The sequence below is a fragment of the Elephantulus edwardii genome, unplaced genomic scaffold, assembly GCF_000299155.1.
Source record: "Elephantulus edwardii isolate Elephantulus edwardi_28Jun2011 unplaced genomic scaffold, EleEdw1.0 scaffold00077, whole genome shotgun sequence".
Classification (NCBI taxonomy): domain Eukaryota; kingdom Metazoa; phylum Chordata; class Mammalia; order Macroscelidea; family Macroscelididae; genus Elephantulus; species Elephantulus edwardii.
Genome location: NW_006399827.1, coordinates 7,646,158 through 7,667,242, shown reverse-complemented (window position 1 = coordinate 7,667,242; position 21,085 = coordinate 7,646,158). Strand labels below are relative to the sequence as shown.

Below are 21,085 nucleotides of genomic sequence, written 5' to 3'. Positions count from 1 at the left end.
ATGGTATCTTTATTTGCAACTTTTTGAGAAAGCGCCACAATGCTTTCCACAGTGGTTGCACCATTTTACACTCCCACCAACAGTGAATCAGGTTCCCAGTGAGAGAGAGAATTTTATGCTACATGCTACAAATGTAAAATTGAAAGTTAAAAAAAAAAACCGTATCTTTTCATGAACACACGAACCATTGCTTTTCTTTGTAGGCCATATGAATGGGTCAGGGAGTAACTGAGAGAGTCAATCTATACCTAATTCTCAATTTATAAATCCAATCTATACCTCAATTCTCAATCTATGGACCCAGTATGGAATCTTGGAAAAAGTATCTTTATTATCATGGTAATTCCTGCAAAAGCAGTTTTTGGTGATTTTTGAAATGCAGATTGCAAGTAAAAAGACATTGCATTTGAATTTGGGAAAGACATTCAGAAGTAACTATTGTATTTAGTTAGGATAATATACATTTGGATACCCTTAAGCCATGGCAGTGTTTCTTTAAAAACACACACAAAAACATTCCCGATCCTTTTCCCATTCATAAGCATGATGATTAGGACTTCATACTTCTTTCTGTATGAGATGTGCCAGCCTTTAAACCTGTTAAAAAAATCTTGAAGAAAAGGCTTTCCTATCAAAGATGAGTTATCATTTTACATTATGTATTTTTATTTAAACCACACATACCTTTTAATAAATGATCTCTCCTTTATTTTTTTTTTTTTGAGAGCTTGATTTCTTCAGTAAGGGTTTGTTGACTAAAGGAATGAATGACTGTGTTTAATTCAAACCTGCTTGTATGTCTTGGAGGAACATTTTATCACTTCTGTCATCTGAACCCTACACGTTTGCTATATACCTAGACATTCTGTAAGCTTTGGGAACACTGCAAGTGGAATGTTTCCTCCCAGTGTTTTATTACATTTTCCAACTTGTTGTTATTAATATTGTAGATACCAAGTGAAGCTGAACTACCACAGGGTAATTCTCGGCAAGGTGTTTGTTGCATTTAGCAGAAGTACAGGGGGTATCACTCTTTTTGAGTGATGCTCAAAAGTACTGAAATGCAATTAAATTTTTAAATGAAATACAATTAACATTTAAAAATATAATTAAGTTTTTAAAAAATGCAATTGAAATTTTTTCTGAAGGCTCATCAGATCACGCCAAGGAAGTATTACATTGCACGGCTCACAGAAAAGCAAGTAAATGGTTTCCTCACCTGTCCTTCCCATCATGGTTGTTGGTCTTCCCTCTCCGTCCCTTCTCCTCCTTCAGATCTATTCTGCTTTTATTGGGTAGCTCTAGGTCTTTTCTAATGTCACTATAGCTAGCATTTCTAGTTTATTCCATCTCCATCTATTTTCTCCCTAGTGAGCTCTGGTGACCTAGTGGTAAGAACCTGCTCTGCAATCCTAAAGGAACAGTATCGGATCCACTCGCTGCTCCATGGAGAAGGATGGGCAGTCTCCTCCCATGACATTTACTACAGCTGAAAACCTGCTGGAGGGTGAACTATAAATGACTTCAGATTCTGGTACAAAACAAGACCTCTGTCTTAGCTGCCTGAGCAACAAAGAAGTCATATATTAGTTACCCGTTGATGCATGGCAAATTACCTCAAACTTGGTCACTTAAAACAATGGACACTCACCCCATTGCTTCTGTGGATCTGGAATCTGGGAACAACCTAGCTGGGTGGTTGTGGCTGAGGTCGTGGTTAAGTTGTTGACTGGGGCCTTGTTTACCTCCGGGCATACCTGGGGTTCTGAGAAGCCGCTACTTGGTGCTTGCATGTGACTTGGTGCTGGATCTGGTGCCTCACTATGTGGGCCTCTCCATTGGCCACCTGAATGTCTTCATGACAAAACAGTTGGATTTTTCCAGAATAAATGAGTCAAAAGAGAGCAGGTGGGATTAAGAGAAATGAATCCAAGTCAGAAAGCATTCATTTTATAACCTAATTTCTGAAGTGAGACACCCATCATATCTGCTGCATTCTCTTCACTGGAAGGATGTTTCCGAGTCCTTACACCCTAGTAGTTCAACCTTCACTTGGTATCCACAATATTAATAACAAGTTGGAAAGTATATTAAAACACTGGGAGGAAACATTCCACTTGCAGTGTTCTCAAAGTTTATAGAAAGTCTAGGTATACAGCAAACACGTAGGATTCATATGACAGAAATGATAAAACGTTCCTCCAAGACTTACAAGCAGGGGAACAGAACTATTCTATTTCTTGAGGTGGGACAGGATGAGAGAAGGTTCTGATCTGTTTTTCACAGGGTTGCTTTGAATTGTAATGGACTCAAGGGTACCTCACAACAACATCTGGAGGTGCAGCTTGGGAGCTCAGAGGGGCAGTTCTGGGGGCGTCCTCTGGAGCCAGTTGTCTGCTAACTAAAGGCTGTGTGTCTCTACTAGTTTGCTCCAAGGGAGAAAGATGAGCGGGCTTCTCCCCTTGTCCTAGACGTCTCTTCCTATTGTTTCATTGTCTTGGAAACACAAAGCTATGAGTCGGAACTGCCTTGAGGGCAGGAAATTTGAGCTTTTGTGTTTTCTGGAGGTAAAGATCACTGAAGAAGTGTGGAAATATTTTTAAAATCATCATGAATTCTTACAGTGAGCTTGGAAAGAGTAGAAATTAAGGCCATTTTAAACATAATTACCATATATAGGAAAGCTATTGTTTTGGTGTTTCTACTTGCTTTGAGTCACAAGCGACTCGAGGGCACATAACAACAACAACACTTTATAATTTACAACCTCAGAAATCCAATGGATGGTCATTTAGAGTAGAAACCAACTCACAGGGCAGTGAGTGAGGGAACAACGGTACTTCTTTAACATAGTAAAGAAAGGGCATCATTCTTATTAATGAAGCACTAATTGTATCCCTGCTAATGTGAGGAATGAAACAAAGATGCCCACTCTCACCATCACTTTTTTATCTTCACTGTTGGTTAGTCAGGTAATTCTTGATAGTAGGGAAAATGGGATGAATGCACCTATTGCTGTGCAGCATCCATTTCTTCCTTGTCTCTTTCCTTGGAAGGAGTTCGGGGATTCTGGCCTGGCTCTTTGGATGATGGACAAACTCCACATCTAGGGATCAAGATGGTATGTTGGGAAAACCATGTACGTGGCTTTTTCTGCATTTCCCTCCCTCTCCCCCAGGATGTGGATCGATGAGAAGCTCATCTATGGCCCAAGTTCCTTACAGACACCATCAGTATCCTACCGTCTCTGGCTGTGTTAATAAGTATAACCATCATCATCTGGTGGACTCTTTTCTCCTAACTCAGGAGAAAACAGATTAACATGTGGCTGAAATAATGCTCATGACTGGCCCAATTACAGAGTGGCCTTCAGCCCTGCTTCTCCAGGTGTGGTCTGTCAACCAGCAGTGTTAACACCTGGTCCACACCTGGGGGCTTGTTTTGAGTGCAGTTTCAGTTCTCCTTACCCCAGACCTACAGGATCTGGAAGGCCCAATGTCTTAGGATATCATCTTTTTAGGTGAGTAATGGCTACGTTGTTTAGAAGGAGGGGTTGAGAAAGGGACTGGTAGCTTGGTGAGGGGCTGGGAGGACCTCTATGGATTGTGCATACTTACCTCTCTCAGTGTCGGGTGCTTTCCAGTTTGAGACAAACTATCTTTCCAGTTCTGAACCCTTTAATGGATTCATGCTTTATCCCCACCTGGTTGACTGAGGCTTTGTTAGGCTGTGAAACAGCTTGACTTCTTCCTCTGCTCAATCCGGCTTCATCCTGTGCATGTATTGATCCTAAATAAGCCCCAAATGGAATCTCAGTGTCTGTTTCTTCAGGTACTACTCAGTGACACACTGAGTGGGCCATATTGTTAGGGAGGATGCACTTATTTTTTTAGCACTGATCCTCACTACCCATCGCACTGATGTTAACTACCCAGGGTGGTGATGGCACACATCTGGTGGCCAAAGCTACGCTATACAACAAGGCATTTTCTTATGACGAATGGTCATATCTGACTACTACAGCTGGATCAGACAAGGTAAACCCCTTGGTTTTCAGGGAGAAAGATGGACTTTGGGCAATGTATTTCTGGTACAAGAATGTTCCAGAACTGAGCAGAAGGTCGTTCTGAAGCTCTGTATCTCTTTTAGGTTCTGTTTCTGTCCTCTGTACTGTCTCTGGTCTACATTCTGTTTCTTCTTCCTTCAGCGAGGGGTGTGTGTGTGTGTGTGTATGTCATTTTAATTTGCAATTTCAACACGGGCTAAGGAATTTCCAAGTAAATCTGGATTTAGTGAGACAAATTAAAATCCAATTAAAGGAATAAAATAGTGAACTGTGAAGTGTCTGTGAGGAGCTGTCTGGGGGTTGGGGAAAGGATTGGCTTGAGCTCACAGAAGAGCTGGAAATGACCTGCGGGAATCAACTCCACAGTGAAGGTTTAGACAGCGAAGCTAAAAACACAGGGTAATTACAGGCAAGAGTCTGCGACCTGCTCAACACAGACGATGTATGGAACGAGTTTTTTTTTTTTATTTTGGAATTCAGCTGCACTCTTATTGATTGTGCTTGGCTGTACATGTACATATCCTTCAAGATGTATCATGGGGGTGTTGCAACCTAGAAGACACAAATTTGACTAACAAGTTATAAGTACATGAGTCCAAAAATTATGGAAAAGTAAAAGAAAAGATTCTTTCATTGTTTTACAAACACTCCCCCAGGTCCCCTCCACCATGCAGCCCTTGCTCTAGTCTCCTGTGATGACAGAAATACCCAGTTACATCTCTCTTTTAGACAGTTCTCTCCCTCCTCTGTTTCAGTGCAGTATACATTATTGAACCCATCTTACTCAGTCTCTCCCCAACCCCAAGGACAGTCCCATTCTACAACAGTGGCATCATGTAATATTTGTCCTTTTGTGACTGGGATATTTCACTCAGCATAATGTTCTCCAGAGTCAACCATTTTGAATAATATTGCATGAGTTCCTTGTTTTTTAATGCAGCATAGTATTCCGTTGTGCGAATATACCACAGCTTCTCTAGCCATTCGTTTGTTGATGGGCACTTAGGTTGTTTCCAACTCCTTGCTATTGTGAACAAAGCTGCAATAAACATGGGTGTGCATATATCTGCTTGGATGTCAGCTATGGTCTCTTCAGGGTATATTCCCAGTAGTGGAATTGCTGGGTCAAATGGTATCTCTATTTGCAACTTTTTGAGAAAGCGCCATACTGCTTTCCACAGGGGTTGCACCATTTTACACTCCCACCAATAGTGAATCAGGGTTCCAGTTTCTCCACAACCTCGCCAGCATTTGTTGCTTGCTGTTCTGTTAAATTTTGCTATTTTGACTGGGGTGAAATGATATCTCATAGTTGTTTTAATTTGCATCTCTCTTAGGGCTAGGGATTTTGAGCATTTCTTCATGTGTTTGTTAGCCATCTGAATGTCGTCTTCGGTGAAGTGCCTGTTCATATCCTGTGCCCATTTTTCTATTGGATTATTTACCTTTATCTTGTTGTGGTGGGAACGAGTTTAAAGAGAAACATATTTGATTAGAAAGGAGCTTAACCTCTCAAAGAGGGTTGTGTTGTTTGTTGTTTAATGCCGTCGAGTCGTAGACGACTCATAGCGACCCTATGAACGAACAGCCTGAGCACTGTTCATACATAGAGTTTCCAGAGGCAAGCCATTTTGAAAGTGGACACCACTCCTGCTTCCAGGCTTGATTTAGTCAGGAAGCTCCAGGCAACACTGTCCACCATGGGTGCCCATTACCACGATTGGCACATCACTGTCACAGTGTTCAGCATCACAGCAACCACGAGTTACCTCTGTACAGCAACGCACAGACCAGTGCTATACCACCTAGAAGAATGTTTGACAGGAAGACTTTGGGCTTAAGGCCGCCTCCTGATTCAAACCCTAGGCCCAGGCTGGCTAGCCTCATTCCAGGGACAGAGCAAACCTGCACGCCAAACACATTCCCGGAAAAGCAATCCACTCCAAAAACTTGCCACGATTCCTGCACTCCCACCACCACGCTCCTGCCTTCTGGCAAGGAGAGCTTCCCACGAGCCTGTGAAGGCGCCAGCTAAACCAGGAACCTTAGTCTGCAAAAAAAACGCACCATCTGTGAAGTGCAAAACAGTGAAGCCCAAGAAAACCAGGTGTGGCCACACAGCCGGGCACCTGCACACGACAGATGACTAGAGAGCGGCTAGGTGGTGATGAAGGTGATGGTGATGGTAAGACCCACCCCGCACCCGCCAGCTCCGAGCTGCACAGGCCTCTGCCTCGCCAACATCCTTCAGCCAGGCAGGAGGCCTGCCTTGTGCTTGGGTGGACACCGGCCCGCGGCTGGCTGGGCTCCTTGGCCAGGGCATAGAGCCGGGGGCTGAGCTGGGTAGGGACCTTCTCCCTGGCCGAAGCCTCTGGGCCCTTCATGGCTGCCCGATAGGACTGGTTGCGTAGGTTCCTCTTCAGATGGCCTCCAGAATCCATGTCTACACCCATGTCATCCCGGGAAAAGCTGGGGTTCTGGGAGAGCCGGGGGTCCTTCCGGGCGGCCTCCTTGGTGAGCACGGCGGCGGCGAAGCTCTGGTGGCGAGCTGGGACCTTCGGCTTGCTGCACACGGCCGGGGTCTTGGGGATCAGCTGCTCCGTGCCCAACTTGAGCGCGGCGGGGCTCTGCGTACTCAGGATGACCGGCCGCGATTCCGAGTCTGGGGGGGGCGCTGGGGCCTCGGGCTGGGAGGCAGCCGCATCTTGAACCTTGAGGGTGCTCCGGACAATGGGAAGCCTGGGTGCTGGATTGCCATTGGCATCGAGCCGCAGCTCAGAGTGGAGGCGGTATTCCAGAAGCTTCTCGTCCAAGCAGCTGTCTGAGTAGCGACAGGACATCCTGGACAGCCTCGGGGACCTGCGCTATGGGCAGCTGAAAAAAAAAAATTTAAAAAAGCATCAAACACAACAAAACTATAAAGCAGCCATGGAACTTATGTGAGGCAAATGAACGAGAAAGTGGATGCACTTGATATGTAGTCTCACGGGAACTCTGAACTCTGAGGAATTAATTTCTGACGACATTGCTGGAGCCCCTGCTTGTTTAGGCGCCCTGCTAGATGGCGCTAGAGAGGTGGAAGCAAAGGAGGTAACAAGATCCCTGTCCAGCACTCTCTGGCAAGTGGGAGAGGGGGTTAGCCTTGGATGTGTGGAGAACTGTCCCCTCTTCCACTGGCCCCAAAGGGCTGGAGCTGGGATGACTCAGGTCGCACTGACTCAGAAGAGCAGGTGGGTTCCTAACTTGTTGTGAGGAGGAGCAGCTGTGGGTCTGGGAAGTGAAAGATTTTGAGTGCTGGCTGCTGATGGGGGAAAAAAAATGAGAGAAGTAGGGCCACAATGAAAGTGAGATTTAACGCTAAGGTTGGAGGCTTGAGACAACCCAGAGGAATTTTGAAAGAAAGGTTTTGTACGCTACTCCCCCAAAACCTGCCATGGAATTCTTTATGGAGCATAGTTCTACCCTGACATGTTCAAGGCCATCTTAGGACAGAATTGATTTGACAATGACTAATAGGGAGCTTTCCCAGCTTAGTGTTAAGGAATTGTGCTGCCAACATAAAGGTACATTGTTCGAATCCACCAGTGCTTCTTGTAAAAGAGATGGGTAATCTCCTTCCGTGCAATTTACTGCCTCTGAAAACCTGCTAGAGGATCAGCTATGGGTTGGTTCTGACCCAAAGGTAAACAACAACAGCAGTTACTGGTTGAGCCAGGACTAAAGCAAAAAATTTAGAGTGGTACCAAAAAACTCTGTAATTGAGATGAACAGTATGTTGACATTTTCATTCAATATTTTCAAGAAATCAAAATTAATGCAAAAAATCATGATGAATGAGATATCAAAGCTTTAAAGAATCAGTAAGAGACGCATGACAAGCTATCTTGATGTCCAGGGCACAAGAAAAAAAAAAAATCAGGACTGATTTTATACTTCTTTTTAAATGTGATACTTTATTCATCATGACTTTTAGCATGAGCTTGTGTTTTTGAAAATTTCACAGGAAATATTACTTACCTTGTTTTCTGACTTTTTTTTTTTCTTTCTTAAAATTTGAGCTCCAGGCAGCTGCCAGACTTGTGAAGAATTTGGGAGGAGGTGTTTGTTCTCAGGGTGGCCCCCTGGGGCCAGTTCTGAGTTATCCACAATGGGAAGAGCTTTAAGTTAATAAAAGAATGGATAGAGACACTGTTTTTTACTAAGCATCTTAGGCTAATTGAGAGAATTGTGAAAAACCTCACACATTTGTAGAGGTTGAAGTGGCAAATCTGAGGATCAGATAATAGATTAGAGGATTCTCCTGATTTACTTAACATCAGGTGCTGATGATTCTTAAGATTGGCTGGTCAGACAGCAACTGCTGGCTTCCAAGTTTGGCAAGTCCAAGACTGACAGTCAATATGGCAGACTGCAGGCTTAAGTCCAAAGGACCAGAACTCAGGTGATGTAGGATCAGACACAGGATCCGGATCCTAGGTTGCCATGAGCAAAAGCAAACAGCCTTCACTAGACATCCATCCATATCTATTAGAGGCAGACCACTCCCCTGGTGAAAATCCTTTTCAGCTGATTTGATAATGTCATGAGGTGATTATGTTACATCGGATCTCCTTAAGGATACAATTACATTCCAAAAGATCTAAGCAAGGGCATGACTTTCATATGCTGCACACGCAGCTTTAAAATTACTGAAAAGGCTTTGCATTTTTTTCCTTACATGAAAACCAAACCAAACTTAGTACTTTCCAATCAACTCCAACTGACTGTGATTTTAGGACAGAATAAAACTGCTCCATAGGGTTTCTGACCCCACAGGGATTCCCAGGCTGTAAATTTTTGCAAAAGCACTCCGCTACATCTTTCTTCTGCAGCTGGGCTCAAACCACTAACCTTTTGATTCACGGTCAGGTGTTTAACCACTGCAACACCATTGCTTCTTCTTTCACTAAAGTAAGCCTAAATAAAGAAACATATATGCCTGTTTTGATTTACCTGTAATACAAATTTGACTTAAAGACATACTTAGGAATGGATCACATAATCCAGAGACTGCCTGTGCCTCTTTAATGTGGATGATAAATTTTTAATTAAGTTGTTGAGTAGAAACAGATTAACAGTGACCACTAATATAGTAGTTTGCAGGCATAGATAACTTTACAAAGAGCAGCTCATCTCGTTGCTGGGATGTCATTCCAGGCAGCCCTAGGACCTGGGCTCTTCGCAGGGTAAAAGGATTAGGGGAAGGGTTCACTGGAACAGAGAGATAACATAAAAGGCAATTTATAATGTATGACTCAGAGCAGTGAGCTGGGGAAAATGGAGAGCTGTGATGTGGACGGAATTGGTTGTACCTTTGCATTATGAATGAATTTTACAAGATTGCAGGCAATAGCAAGGAATTGATTACTTATGAACAAATGAGCATTATCTGCATTGTTCTTTTTAGCTGGGGTCCGTGTATCTAAGTGTGAAAGGAGGCAGAAGGAATAAAACCACATTGGAGAAAGCTTTTAGTGATTGATGTCATGCTAATAATGGTAGTAATAATGAAGGCCAGGTTAATAACAATAATAAATAGCGAATACCTAAGTTCCTTTATATTTCATCCTTAGTCACAATGATAAGCCTGCCTTTCCTGCATGCTGCAGAGGATGCACATGGGGAAATTGAATAGGAAAGGATGATTTTCTGCAGGGTGAACTTTTAATTTTAGCTTCTGAAAGGCAGTGAGAGATTTGCTTCAGTAGAGAGAAAATGCAGAGACAGTGGAAAATTCCATTCACCTTCTCCCACACCTCCTCACTCATCATGATATTTGTTTGAGTTTTGATAACCATTGGTTAGTAAATAATGTGTGTCTGTGTGACCACGATTCTCAGTATAATGTAACTATTCTGTGGTGGTTTTTGTTAGGGGCTGTTGAGTTGGTACTGACTCATAGTTGACCTTTTATGTTTTCAGAAACTGTAAATTGCATGAGAGGAGATTGTCACCTTTCTTCTGCAGAGCAGCTGGTGGGCTTGAGCTGTGTACCTTTGGTTTGGCAGTGCAACTCCCTACCACTAGACCAGCAGAGCTTCTTCACCTTCAGAGGTCCTTTTACCTATTCCATGTGTTGTGGATGCTAACCTCTGTGATGTTAGTAAAGCAAGATTACAGCTTATCTGTAAAGATATGACCAGGCTTATTTGGTCAAGAGTAGCTCTCCTCTACCTAGATACGTAAATGGCTTTTATGTTTGGACTTTCTGGCAAAAGCTCTTTGTCAGATCCACATTTGATTATTTGATTACTAAATAGTATTCTATGTATAACAGAATAGAATGTTGGCCAATCCTAGGCTATCATTGTTGCAGCTATTGTATAGTCCTTTCCAACCTAGGGGACTCGTCTTCAAGTGCTATATTTGGTGGGCAGTCGTATGTTGTAATCTCTAAATTTTCTTATTGTCTAAATTTTAGAAGTAGATCATCAGATTTTTCTTCCTTTCTTTTTAAGTCTTAGTCTGGAAGCTCAACTACAACCTGTCCACCAGTGACCCTGTTGCTATTTGAAATACTGGTGCCATACTTTCTAGCAACATGCAAGCTGTAGTATATGTGTATAGATAGGTGACTGTTAATATGTGTATCTGTGCAGTCTTGTCCGTGTAGGGCATAATGTATCGGGATGAAAGGTTAGCAAAGGAGTTGAATTGACCAGTTTCCATGAGATGAAGATGAGAAGTCTCTTCTTGTGAAGACTGATAGCCTCAAAGACCCAATGAAGGGTCACTAAGAGTTAGAACACCCCAGGGTCACTAAGAGTTAGAACACCCCTCTTCCTTATAAATCAGGGTGAAGTCTCTCTCAGGGAGGAGTGACAGGGAATGGCAAAGACACACTGACAAAGGAGATTAATCAGAACTGGCTTTGACAAGCACTGTGGCAATGGGACAATTAAAACAGACTTTCAAGGGGGGAAAAAAAGGAACAAACTGGGGGGGGAGGGTAGAGAAAATAGTGCAAAACTGAATGAATGGAAATACAAAATCTCTGTAAGTGCTCATTAAAATTAATAAAAATTAATAAAAGTTAAAAAAAAGAGTTGGAACAGACTTAATAGCAGTGGTCTATTTGTCTGTCTTTCTTTCTATCTAGCTATTCATCCATCCTGTAAAATGAAGTATAGTCAAAACATAATTCCTGTTGATTTTTCTTCAACTCAATCTTTTACTGAGCCCTCTATCTTAGGAATAGTACCTAGATTCACCCCGCTGCTCAGCCTCCGTTCCTTTTTGACATGCCTTCTAATGTGACTCCTTAGCATATCCTGTGGTGTAACGTGTTACGTGTGTGACTGACAGCTGGAAAGATTAGTGGTTTGAATTCTTCAAACCAGATATGGGGAGCCTCTTCCTGTAAAGACTTACAGCCTCCAAAAGCTATGCAGACTTGTCACGAGTTGGAGTTGAACCCTTGGCGGTGGGTTTTGGTTCTCTTTGGGTGGCCTGATTCCAATTTTTCCTGTCTTTACTCTTCCTACCTAGTACAAATCATTGCCATTTCTTGCCTGGTGTTTGCCTGGCAAACAAATTCCTAACAAATATGCCTCTATTTTTGTCTCCCTCTCTCCACCCATTCATCTTCCATCTGGCAGTCAGAACGATATTTCCAAAGTAGAAATCAGATGATAACACTTTTCTGCTTAAAACGTTTTAGATAGTTTTCATTTAATTTAAGAAGGAGGCACTGGTGGTTATGCGGTAAATTCTGGCCTTCTACACCGGAAGCCCAGCCCTGGCTTCTGGCCAGTGATGCTCATCACTCATTTATCAGTGGAGGCTTGTGCATTGCTAGATGCTGAACAGACTTCAGTGAAACTTCCAGACTAACATGGGCTAGGAAGAAAGACTTGATGATTGACTTTTAATATCAGCCAGTGAGGGCCCTGTGGATCCTTAGTGTTTCAATTATACACAAAGTTGCCATAAGCTGGAGGCCATCTTTATAAAAACAAGCAATAACAAACATTCTATGTCAGGGGAATAAATAAAACAAAATACAGTACCCAATTCTGTTCCATGACCTATAAAGTCCTAAAAGATCTGGCCCTTGTCTGCCTCTTTAAGTATTTGCTTCTAGTTTTTCCATATCCACTTATCCTGACTTTCTTTCTGACCCTCAAACATAACATGTTCCTTTCTGATTTTGTTTATATTTGTTCTGCCTCCTTGGAGTACCCTTCTGTTAGATATTTCCACGGATCTCTTTCCATCCTTGGGTTTTTAACCTAAATGCTACCTCCTCAAAGAGAACTGTTCCATCAATCTTGCTAAATCCCTTTCCCCAATCTATTCACCACCTTATTACCCTATTTTATTTTCTTGATTGAACTTACCTGCCCCTTAAAGCATTTCATTTCTTCATTTCCACTTGCTTGGCATTTACCTCTCTCCCTAGAATGCGTACATTTGAGAGCCTATATCCTCAGGGTCCAGAATAATTAGTGCCTTGTATACAGTAGGGGCTCAGTAAGTGTTGTGAAATAAATGAGCAAAAGGCACTTGGAAGAGTTTGTTTATCCTCTGATGCAATGTAAGATTCCTACTCACCTCTGCCGACTTTCCTTTCCTGTTGACCTTATTCACTGTACACAAATTTCATAAGGATTTGGACCACAACACAGGCAAGCTTGAGAGGAAACACTGTTTAAATCCAGTGATTTTAAGAGTCCCTAAGTTCTGTTGGTCATGGTGCATGGCAATGATACTAAATGAACTGCAATAGTCATATCAGGTCAAAACCCAACTTTGTAGTGCAGCCCCAAACACAGACTGTGTTCTTTTTTTTTTAAAGATAATTTTTATTTATTTATTTATTCTTTTTATGTGTGTACTGTCGAATTGGATCTGACTGGTGCAGAAGGCAATTGTTCCTCCTCCTTCAGCAGAACATCTGGTGGATTTGAACCACGCACTTCTGGGATTGCAGTGCAGTTTCCTGCCACTAGGCCACCAGAGCTCGCCGTTCTTTTTATCTTTAGCTGAGTCATCCATGGAGTCAAAGGTATAGTAAAGATTAATAGACAAATAATATACTTGGTAGAATTGTGCAAAGAGAATGGTGCTTTGTGAACTCTCAAGGGTGTGGCTTTGGATATTGAAATTTCCTTCAGGTGCACCTGGGGCCTGGATGGATGATTTCAATTAGAATTTAATTAGCATCAGTCAAGGTGAACCCCAGGGGCAACCGAGTCATCCTAAATATTCCTGCCTCAATTTCCTCCCAGCTTTCCCCTTTTCCAGGGCAGCTCTGGAATAGAACTGTCCTTAAGCAGAAATAAAGAGGAAGTGACTCTGGAGCTAGGGACCCTTGATTATCCATTGTCATTTTGGCATCAGCTGGCCCACCCCTCCTTGACCAGTCTGTCCCCCAATGAGGAACACACATAAGAGGTCTTCTTGGGATTCTGTGAAATTGTCTTAGCCCTGGTGGTGAGAAGGTCTTCTTCTCCCAGCCTTGATGTGAAGATAGAAGCAGCAGATAAACAACTTGAGAGACAAAGGACTTCTCAATATAAGCAGCAGCATCAGCATCAGCAACAGATTGATTTAAATCCCTTAATTAATTAAAACAGATAGGGGGTCCAGTGGTATGAAACAAAAGATATAAGTGGTCAGGAGAGGATGCTATCTTCTCAGAACATGTTAGATGAGAGAATCCCAGAGATTGTATAAGGAGGAGGCTTCATGTCTCACTACATGACTCTTCAATAAACATTAACCATGGCTTCTAGAGCTTTCCCAAGGAAGCTTTGCATGGGAGTTAATGCTCCTCATTTCTGCCTTTTCAGGAAATCCTGGGCTCACTGCAATGCTGCCCAGTTGCTTACACACAGAAAGACATCACAGAATACATGTTAAATTCAATCGACGTAGATCTGAGTAGTTTCCCGTTTATTACATGCTATTTGAACACTCTTTGGGTATGCGTGAGAATCCAGGGAACCCCAAAATGCCAGATATTTGGCTTGGAAAGACTAGTCAGCTCTCCTAAGAGAGATGCAAAAAGCAAGGGTGGATATGTGAAGAAGAAATGTCAAGCTGGGCAGGCCAGGCCTGAGGGAGCCTCTACTCTTAATGGGTGTAATTGTCCGGTTGGGAGCCCTCGGTCACCAGTCTGCTTAACCCTCCGGTGGAGAGGAACAATGCTCCTGACATTTCTGTTGGCCTAAGGAGCTGGCAGAAATAATACGCTCCCTGAAGCTGTGGAGGGCGCCTGTGAAGACCAGCATTTCCCCATCAAGACTACGGAATGCATGATTCTATCCGGAGAATCATTTCTCTTCCTCTGGGATATGTATTCTACCCTCCTCCCCTAATTCACTCAGACTTCCAGGCCCAGACCTAGGAAAGGACAGAACCTCATGTGGTCCAGGGATGGGGTGGGGTGGGCGAGCAATGGGGAAAGCGGGTAGATTCTGCCTTCTACATAAGTGTCCAGTGGGATCACTGGTGATCTACACAACATTCATTGACTATTACTGGCTATTGGAGGGTGTTGCAGTTAAATCCTTGGCATATAGAAGTTATCAGAGATTTTATTTTATTTGGTTCCACATCAATATCCATGGAAGCAGCAGTCCAGAAACGTCCAGAAACCAAAGGATTTATTGCATTGGGGAAATCTACGGTCAAGAATGTCTCCAAACTGCTAGAAAGCAAGGAAGCCAGTTTAAAAACAAAGGTCCATCTGATCCACACAATGCTATTTTCAGTAGCGTCATAATTCATGTAAAAGTTGGACCATGAGTAAGGAAGACTGACTTTTTTTTTTATGGTGAGAAAAATTTCTATAAATAGCCAGCTGGACTCAGTTTAGATGAGCCCAATTCTGTTGGCAACAGCCAAGACATCATAGTCAGAAGCAAGTTGAACATAGGCCTTCTTCTTTCCATCAGTCCTAATCAAGGTGTTGAACTTGGCCACATCAATGTCATAGAACTTCTTCACAGCTTGTTTAATTTGGTGTTTGTTTGGCCTTGACATCTACAATGAACACAAGTGTGTTATCTTCTATCTTCTTCATGGCTGACTCAGTGGTCAGGGGACACTCAATGATACCATAGTGGTCAAGCTTGTTTCTCCTCGGGGCGCTCTTCTGGGGATATTTGGGCTGCCTTTAGAGTCTCAGCATCTTAGGCCGCTGGAAGGTGGGTGACATGTGGATCTTCTTTCTTTTTTATGGCTGTGTATACCCTTCAGGACTGCCTTCTTGGCCTTTAATGCCTTTGCTTTGGCTTCAGTTTTGGGAGGGGCAGGGGCTTCCTTCTTCACTTTTGGTGCCATCTTCGTCAAAGGCAGGAGAACTGAATATTGAATGTATCATGATGCTGCAAAGTGCCATCAAGTTGACTAGAGCACATGAACAATAGATCTGCACTTTGGTTTGTTCTATGCCATCCTCATGATCTCTGACATGCTCTAGTCTGTTGCTACAGTCACTGTGTCAATCCATCTTGTTGGGATCTTCTTCTCTTTCTCTGACCCCGCACCTTTCCCAGCATGAAGTCTTTTTGTAAGGATCAGCGTGTCCTGACAACATGCCCAAAGTATGTGAGAGGAAATTTCACCAATCTTGCTTCTAAGGAGCACCTTGGTTGCACTTCCTCCAAGACTGTTCTTTTGGTAGACCATGGGACCAACACCACAATGCAAAGACAATGATTTTTTCCCCCTTCTGTTATCCTTATTCATTGTTCAACTTTCAGACACATAGGGAAAAAATGAAAAATACCTTAGCTTGAAACAGGTGTACCTTAGTCTTTAAAATGACATCATTGCTCTTTAGTACTTTGCAGAGGTCCTTGACAGCAGATTTTTCCCAAAGCAACATGCCTTTTGGTTTCTCTTTTTCCAGACAATATTTTTATTTTTTCTTTTCTTTTTTTAAAATTGGGATTTAAATGAGCATTTCAAAGAAATGGGGTTTTCATTCACTCATTCATACACATTTTGTTTTACTTCGCTTTTCTCTCTCTTCCTTCTCACGATCTCCGCTCCAATGTGTAATATGTGTTCTATTCCAGATTATTTCTTGAATGACAAAAGAAAAAAGAATATGTTGGAGGAAGTGTAGCCACAAGGATGGTGAGATTTCATTCCACACGCTTTGGGCGTGTTGTCAGGGGCTAGTCCCTGGAAAAGGACATCATATACGGAAAGGTGGAGGAGGGCCAGAGAAGGAGAGGAAAACACAACAGAATGGATTAACACAGTGACTGCAACAAGAGGCTTGAGCACAGTGGAGACTGAGGGACAAGGCTCGACAAGGTTTCAGCCTCTTGTACGTGGGGTAGCTACAGCTGGAGTCACCTAACAACAGTAACAAGAGCATCACCATAAGAGTCACATCCATCTGGATAAGAAATCTTGTTCTACCACACGACTGCTGGTTGACTGAGTTGTTTAAAGCACTCCAAGTTGGACTGTGAGTGCTTTAAAATTTTAAGTGAATTTTCTAGTAACTTCTGCCAAAATGCTGTGCGAGAGCTGAACAATGAGTAAGGATGACAGAAGAAGGATCAGTGCATTAGAATTTTGGTGTTGGAAAAGAGTACTGCCAAAAGAACAAACAGATATGTCTTGCAGAAAGTGCAGCCAAAATGCTTCTTGGAGGCAAGGATAGTGAAGCTTTGTCTCATGTACTTTGGACATGTTGTTAAGAGAGGGTGTTCCTTGGAAAGGACCATCATTCTTGAAAAGGTGGAGGGTGAGCAAATGTGAGAAATAATTTTCAACAAGACAGATTGATACAGTGTCTGTGACAATGGGCTCAAATATGTTTGGGAGGATAAGGACGCATAGGATAGGGCAGGGTTCAGATCTGTCGTCCATAGGGCCACTATGAGTCGTATTAGACTCGACGGCACTTAACAATAAGAACAAATTAAAAGAGGGAGTTTTTCTTTTGCTTTTCAAGGAGAGGAGCAAACGGGGTGGGGGAGGGGGGAGGGGGGGTGGGCGGGGAGAAGGGTGCAACAATGAATGAATGGAATTCCAAAATCTCTATAGATGTTCATCGAAATGAAAAATAAACAAACTAAATGAAAAAAAAGAACAAATTAAAAAAGTGAACTATTCAGTCTTCTCTCTTTTTTTGGTTAATGACTGCACAATAGGACCCTATTAAATATTACTTAGTTTTTCACCTTTAGGTGAATATGGTATAATGTTTTAGTTAGAATTTATACTTGTTGTGTTAGACCATTAATTTGCTAGAAACAGACTTTACATTTTAAATGGTTGGAAAAAAGAAAAAGAAAAATATTATTCCATGACACAAGAAAATTGCACTAAGTTCAGATTTAATTGTTCATAAATAAATTATATTGGATCACAACAAATAACCTGTTTACATGTTATTAATGGCTGCTTTTGGGCAGTAGAGTTGAGTAGTCATAACATGGACAGTATGATCAACAGAATCTAAAATATTTGGTTTGGGTATTTTATGCAGCCTTGCTTATACAAAGTGAACAGGACTTGAAGCATTTGCTGAATAAGATCAAAGACTGCATCCAACTTTCAATATGGATTACACTTCATCATCAAGAAAACAAAAATCCTTACCATTAGACAAATAGGCAACATCCAGACGCATAGAGAAAAGATTGAAGTTGTCAATGATTTAATTTTTCTTAAAACCACAATCAATACCCGCAGTAACAGCAGTCAAGAAATTAAAAGGTGTATTGCAGTGGGTAAATTTAAACTCTACACTAGAACAGATGGAGGAAAGGATTGTTTAAAAGGAATATATGATTAGGCTTTGTATGTACAACAGCCCAGAATTAGAGGTACATTGCCAAGAGGATGGGATGTGTGTGTGTCTGTAATTGTGCAACAATTAATGAATATTTAAAAAAACAAAAAAAACTGGGGAGTGGAGGTAAAAATGTGCAAAAATGAATGGATGAAAACCTAATTTTTCTGTAAACTTTCATTAAAATAACAATTAAAACAAAAAATTTTAGTAAAAAAAAAGTGCTTCAATATTTCCTCAGTTGCCCCTAAGGTGCTTGGTTCTTCAGCAGAAACTAAGGCTGCATCGGGGTGAGGCCTTCACTTCTTCCCACAAGGTGAGCCTAACACCACTGTGCCTCAGCCTCAGTCTCTGGGCTCACCTGCATCTACTCAGCCCTCATCCTGCCTGATGAGGAGGTGACCATCACGGAGGCTAAAATCAATGCCTTCATTAAGGCAGCCAACGTCAATGTTGAACTTTTCTGATCTAGTCTGTTTGCAAAAGTCCTGGCAATTGTAAACAATTGGGAGCCTCACTGGCAATGTGGGTGCTGGTGGACCTGCTCCAGTGGCCAGGGTTGCACCAGGAGGCCCCACCTCCTTCACTGGGGCTGCTCCAGCTGAGAAGAAAGTGGAAGCAAAGAAAGAAATATTGAAGAGTCTGATGATGACATGGGATTTGGTCTTTTTGGACCAAACTCTTTTTGTAATATAGTCAATTTTAAAAAAGCAGAACTCTTGGGGTGGGAGGGAGGGGAAGAAGTGTTTCAAAATACTAAAAGGTCAATGATCTCATTTTAAAGACTAAGATGCACCTGATTCAAGCCATGGTATTTTCAATTGCATCGTATGCCTCTGAAAGTTGTACCAAGAATCAGGATGGCAGACAAAGAATCCATGCCTTTGAACTGTGGAGAAAAGTACTGAATCTCCCCGTGGACTGTCACAAGCACAAACAAGTCTGCTTTGGAGTAAGTGCAGCCCACATGCTCCTTAGAAGGATGGATGGTCAAACTTCATCTCACATACTTTGAACGTGTTGTCAGGAGGGATCAGTCCTTGGGCAAGGACATCATGCTGGGAAACGTGGAGGGTCAGAAAAAGATCTGAAGACCCCCCAACAAGATGGATCGACACAGTGACTGTGACAATGGCAACAGGCCGAGCCATGTCAGTGACTGTGAGGATGGTACAGGCCAGTGTCAGGTTCAGACCTGTTTGTTGTCCATCAGTCGTAGTCAACTGGAAGGCACTTAACAACAACAATAATAGTAACATGGAAGTTTTACTTATTGCTACTCCAGACCCTTCTCTTGATTTCTGGACACTTTCTTCTGTTCTAATTATCGTCCCTAGGACCCTACTCTGCATCTAACCCCCTTTTCTACCCCTTGTCCTGGATCCTCGACTTATGTACCATCACACTGCTTCTCAGCTCCGTACTCACAACTGCCTTCCACATGAGAGCCCAGCCTGGAGAGAAAGAAAGGCATTACCTTTCGGGTAGCTGCTGCCCTCACCTCCCACTGAGGTGACTTAGATGAGATTCCTGAGTCATTCTGCTGGCGCTTTTTTTTGTTGTTGTTGTTGGGATTTTCCTTCATGTGGGTGACGATTTGCCATAAAACAAGCACAAACACACTGAAAACACCAGCTTCTAAGGCCCGCAATTGTTAGAGAAGACAGACAGACGGCAGCGCTGCTGTTGCGACGGGAGCAGCCATCTGCTGTTACCCCCGTGGCGGGTGTCATTCAGGGAGCAGAACTCTGGGAATGGAATGAAAACATCTGTTTCCAAGCTCGAACGTGGTTCTTCCAAGGACAGTGCAAGACGGTGGCAGCTGCCAAGAGGAGACATTCTGGGCCCCAGGAGAAGGTAAACGAAGGGTCCCTCTCTGATCCTCATAGCTCATCACCAGCATAAGTCCCCTTTATTTAAGAAAATGTCATGTATTTTTGCTATAAAAGATATTCATGGTTACTCATAAAACACACACTAAAACCACGGAGCTAAATTGTCCTTGGGACATAGCCCGATCTGAGCAGGGAGGGGGACTGGAATTAAGGAGGGTCTGATTTGCATAGTAGATCACAGTGATTCCAAACTGTCTCTCTGCTTCATGCTTCTAAGGCTTTAATTCTGATTTGGCTTTTTTTTTTTTTTTTTGTCCTGACTCTAAGGAAGCTTTGTTCCTGGAGTTTTCAAAGGCCGATTGTTTGAGAAGTGGATAGCCAGTCTTTCTTCCCAGTCTGCCTCAATCTGAAAGCTATAGCCTGTCCACCATGAATGATCTTGATCTGTGAATGAAATATGGGTTGCACAGCTCCCAGAATCGCTTCAACCCGTAAGCTACCTCGGTACAGCAACTGACAGAGAAGTACTGTAATCATAAGAGCAAGAAATGAACAAATAAGCATATACACACACAAACAATAACATTAGTATCACCACTACAAAAGCTGTTTCTCCCAACACAACAATAAAGGCAGATAAATGTTTTTCCCGTAATAACAACGCATAAAAATAAGCGTGTGAACAGATATCAAGCAAAGTCCACGTGCATCAAGCCTATATCCTCTCTCCATATCTGTTCCATCCATATTGTTGTTTTTGTTATGTGCCATCAAGTCGCCTGTGACTCATAGCGACTCTGTGCACAACAGCCCTAAACCCTGCTCTATCCTGTGCCAATCTTATTGTCTCTGACACACCTATCCCCAATACTCCAGTCACTGAATCAATCCACATTATCAAGGGTCTTCCTCTCCTGCACTGTCCCTCCACCCTCCCAAGCATGACATCCCTCTCCAAGGACTGGACCCTTCTTGCAACATGTCCAAAGTATGTCAGACGAAGCTTCAGAATCCTTGCCTCCAAGGAGCAGCCTGGTTTCACCCTCTCCAGGGCGAACTTGTTTGTTTTCCTAGTGGTCAGTCCATGGTATATTTAATACTCTTTTCCAGCACCACAGCTCAAAGGCATCAGTTTTCCTTCTATCATCCCTAGTCATTTTCATATCCTGAACAAAACATTTGAGAAGATGGACTTAATGAAGAAAAATGTGGTAATTGGACTGGAGGAAGGCTTCTCAACAACGTTCATTTTGCAGATGACACAACCTTGCTTGGTGAAAGTGAGTACTTGAAACACTTGTGGAATATCATAGACGACAGCCTACAATATGATTACACCTCATCATCAAGAAAACAGAGATTCACTACAGGGCCAATAGA

At 42.6% G+C, this 21,085-nt stretch overlaps 2 pseudogenes; both read right to left on the bottom strand.

Moving 5' to 3' along the window:
• LOC102868123 overlaps positions 1-6,906 on the bottom strand; it is a 16,777-nt pseudogene extending 9,871 nt beyond the window's left edge.
• An 8,017-nt stretch (positions 6,907-14,923) lies between these two features.
• LOC102852236 lies at positions 14,924-15,394 on the bottom strand (annotated as a pseudogene).
• Positions 15,395-21,085: the final 5,691 nt, after the last annotated feature.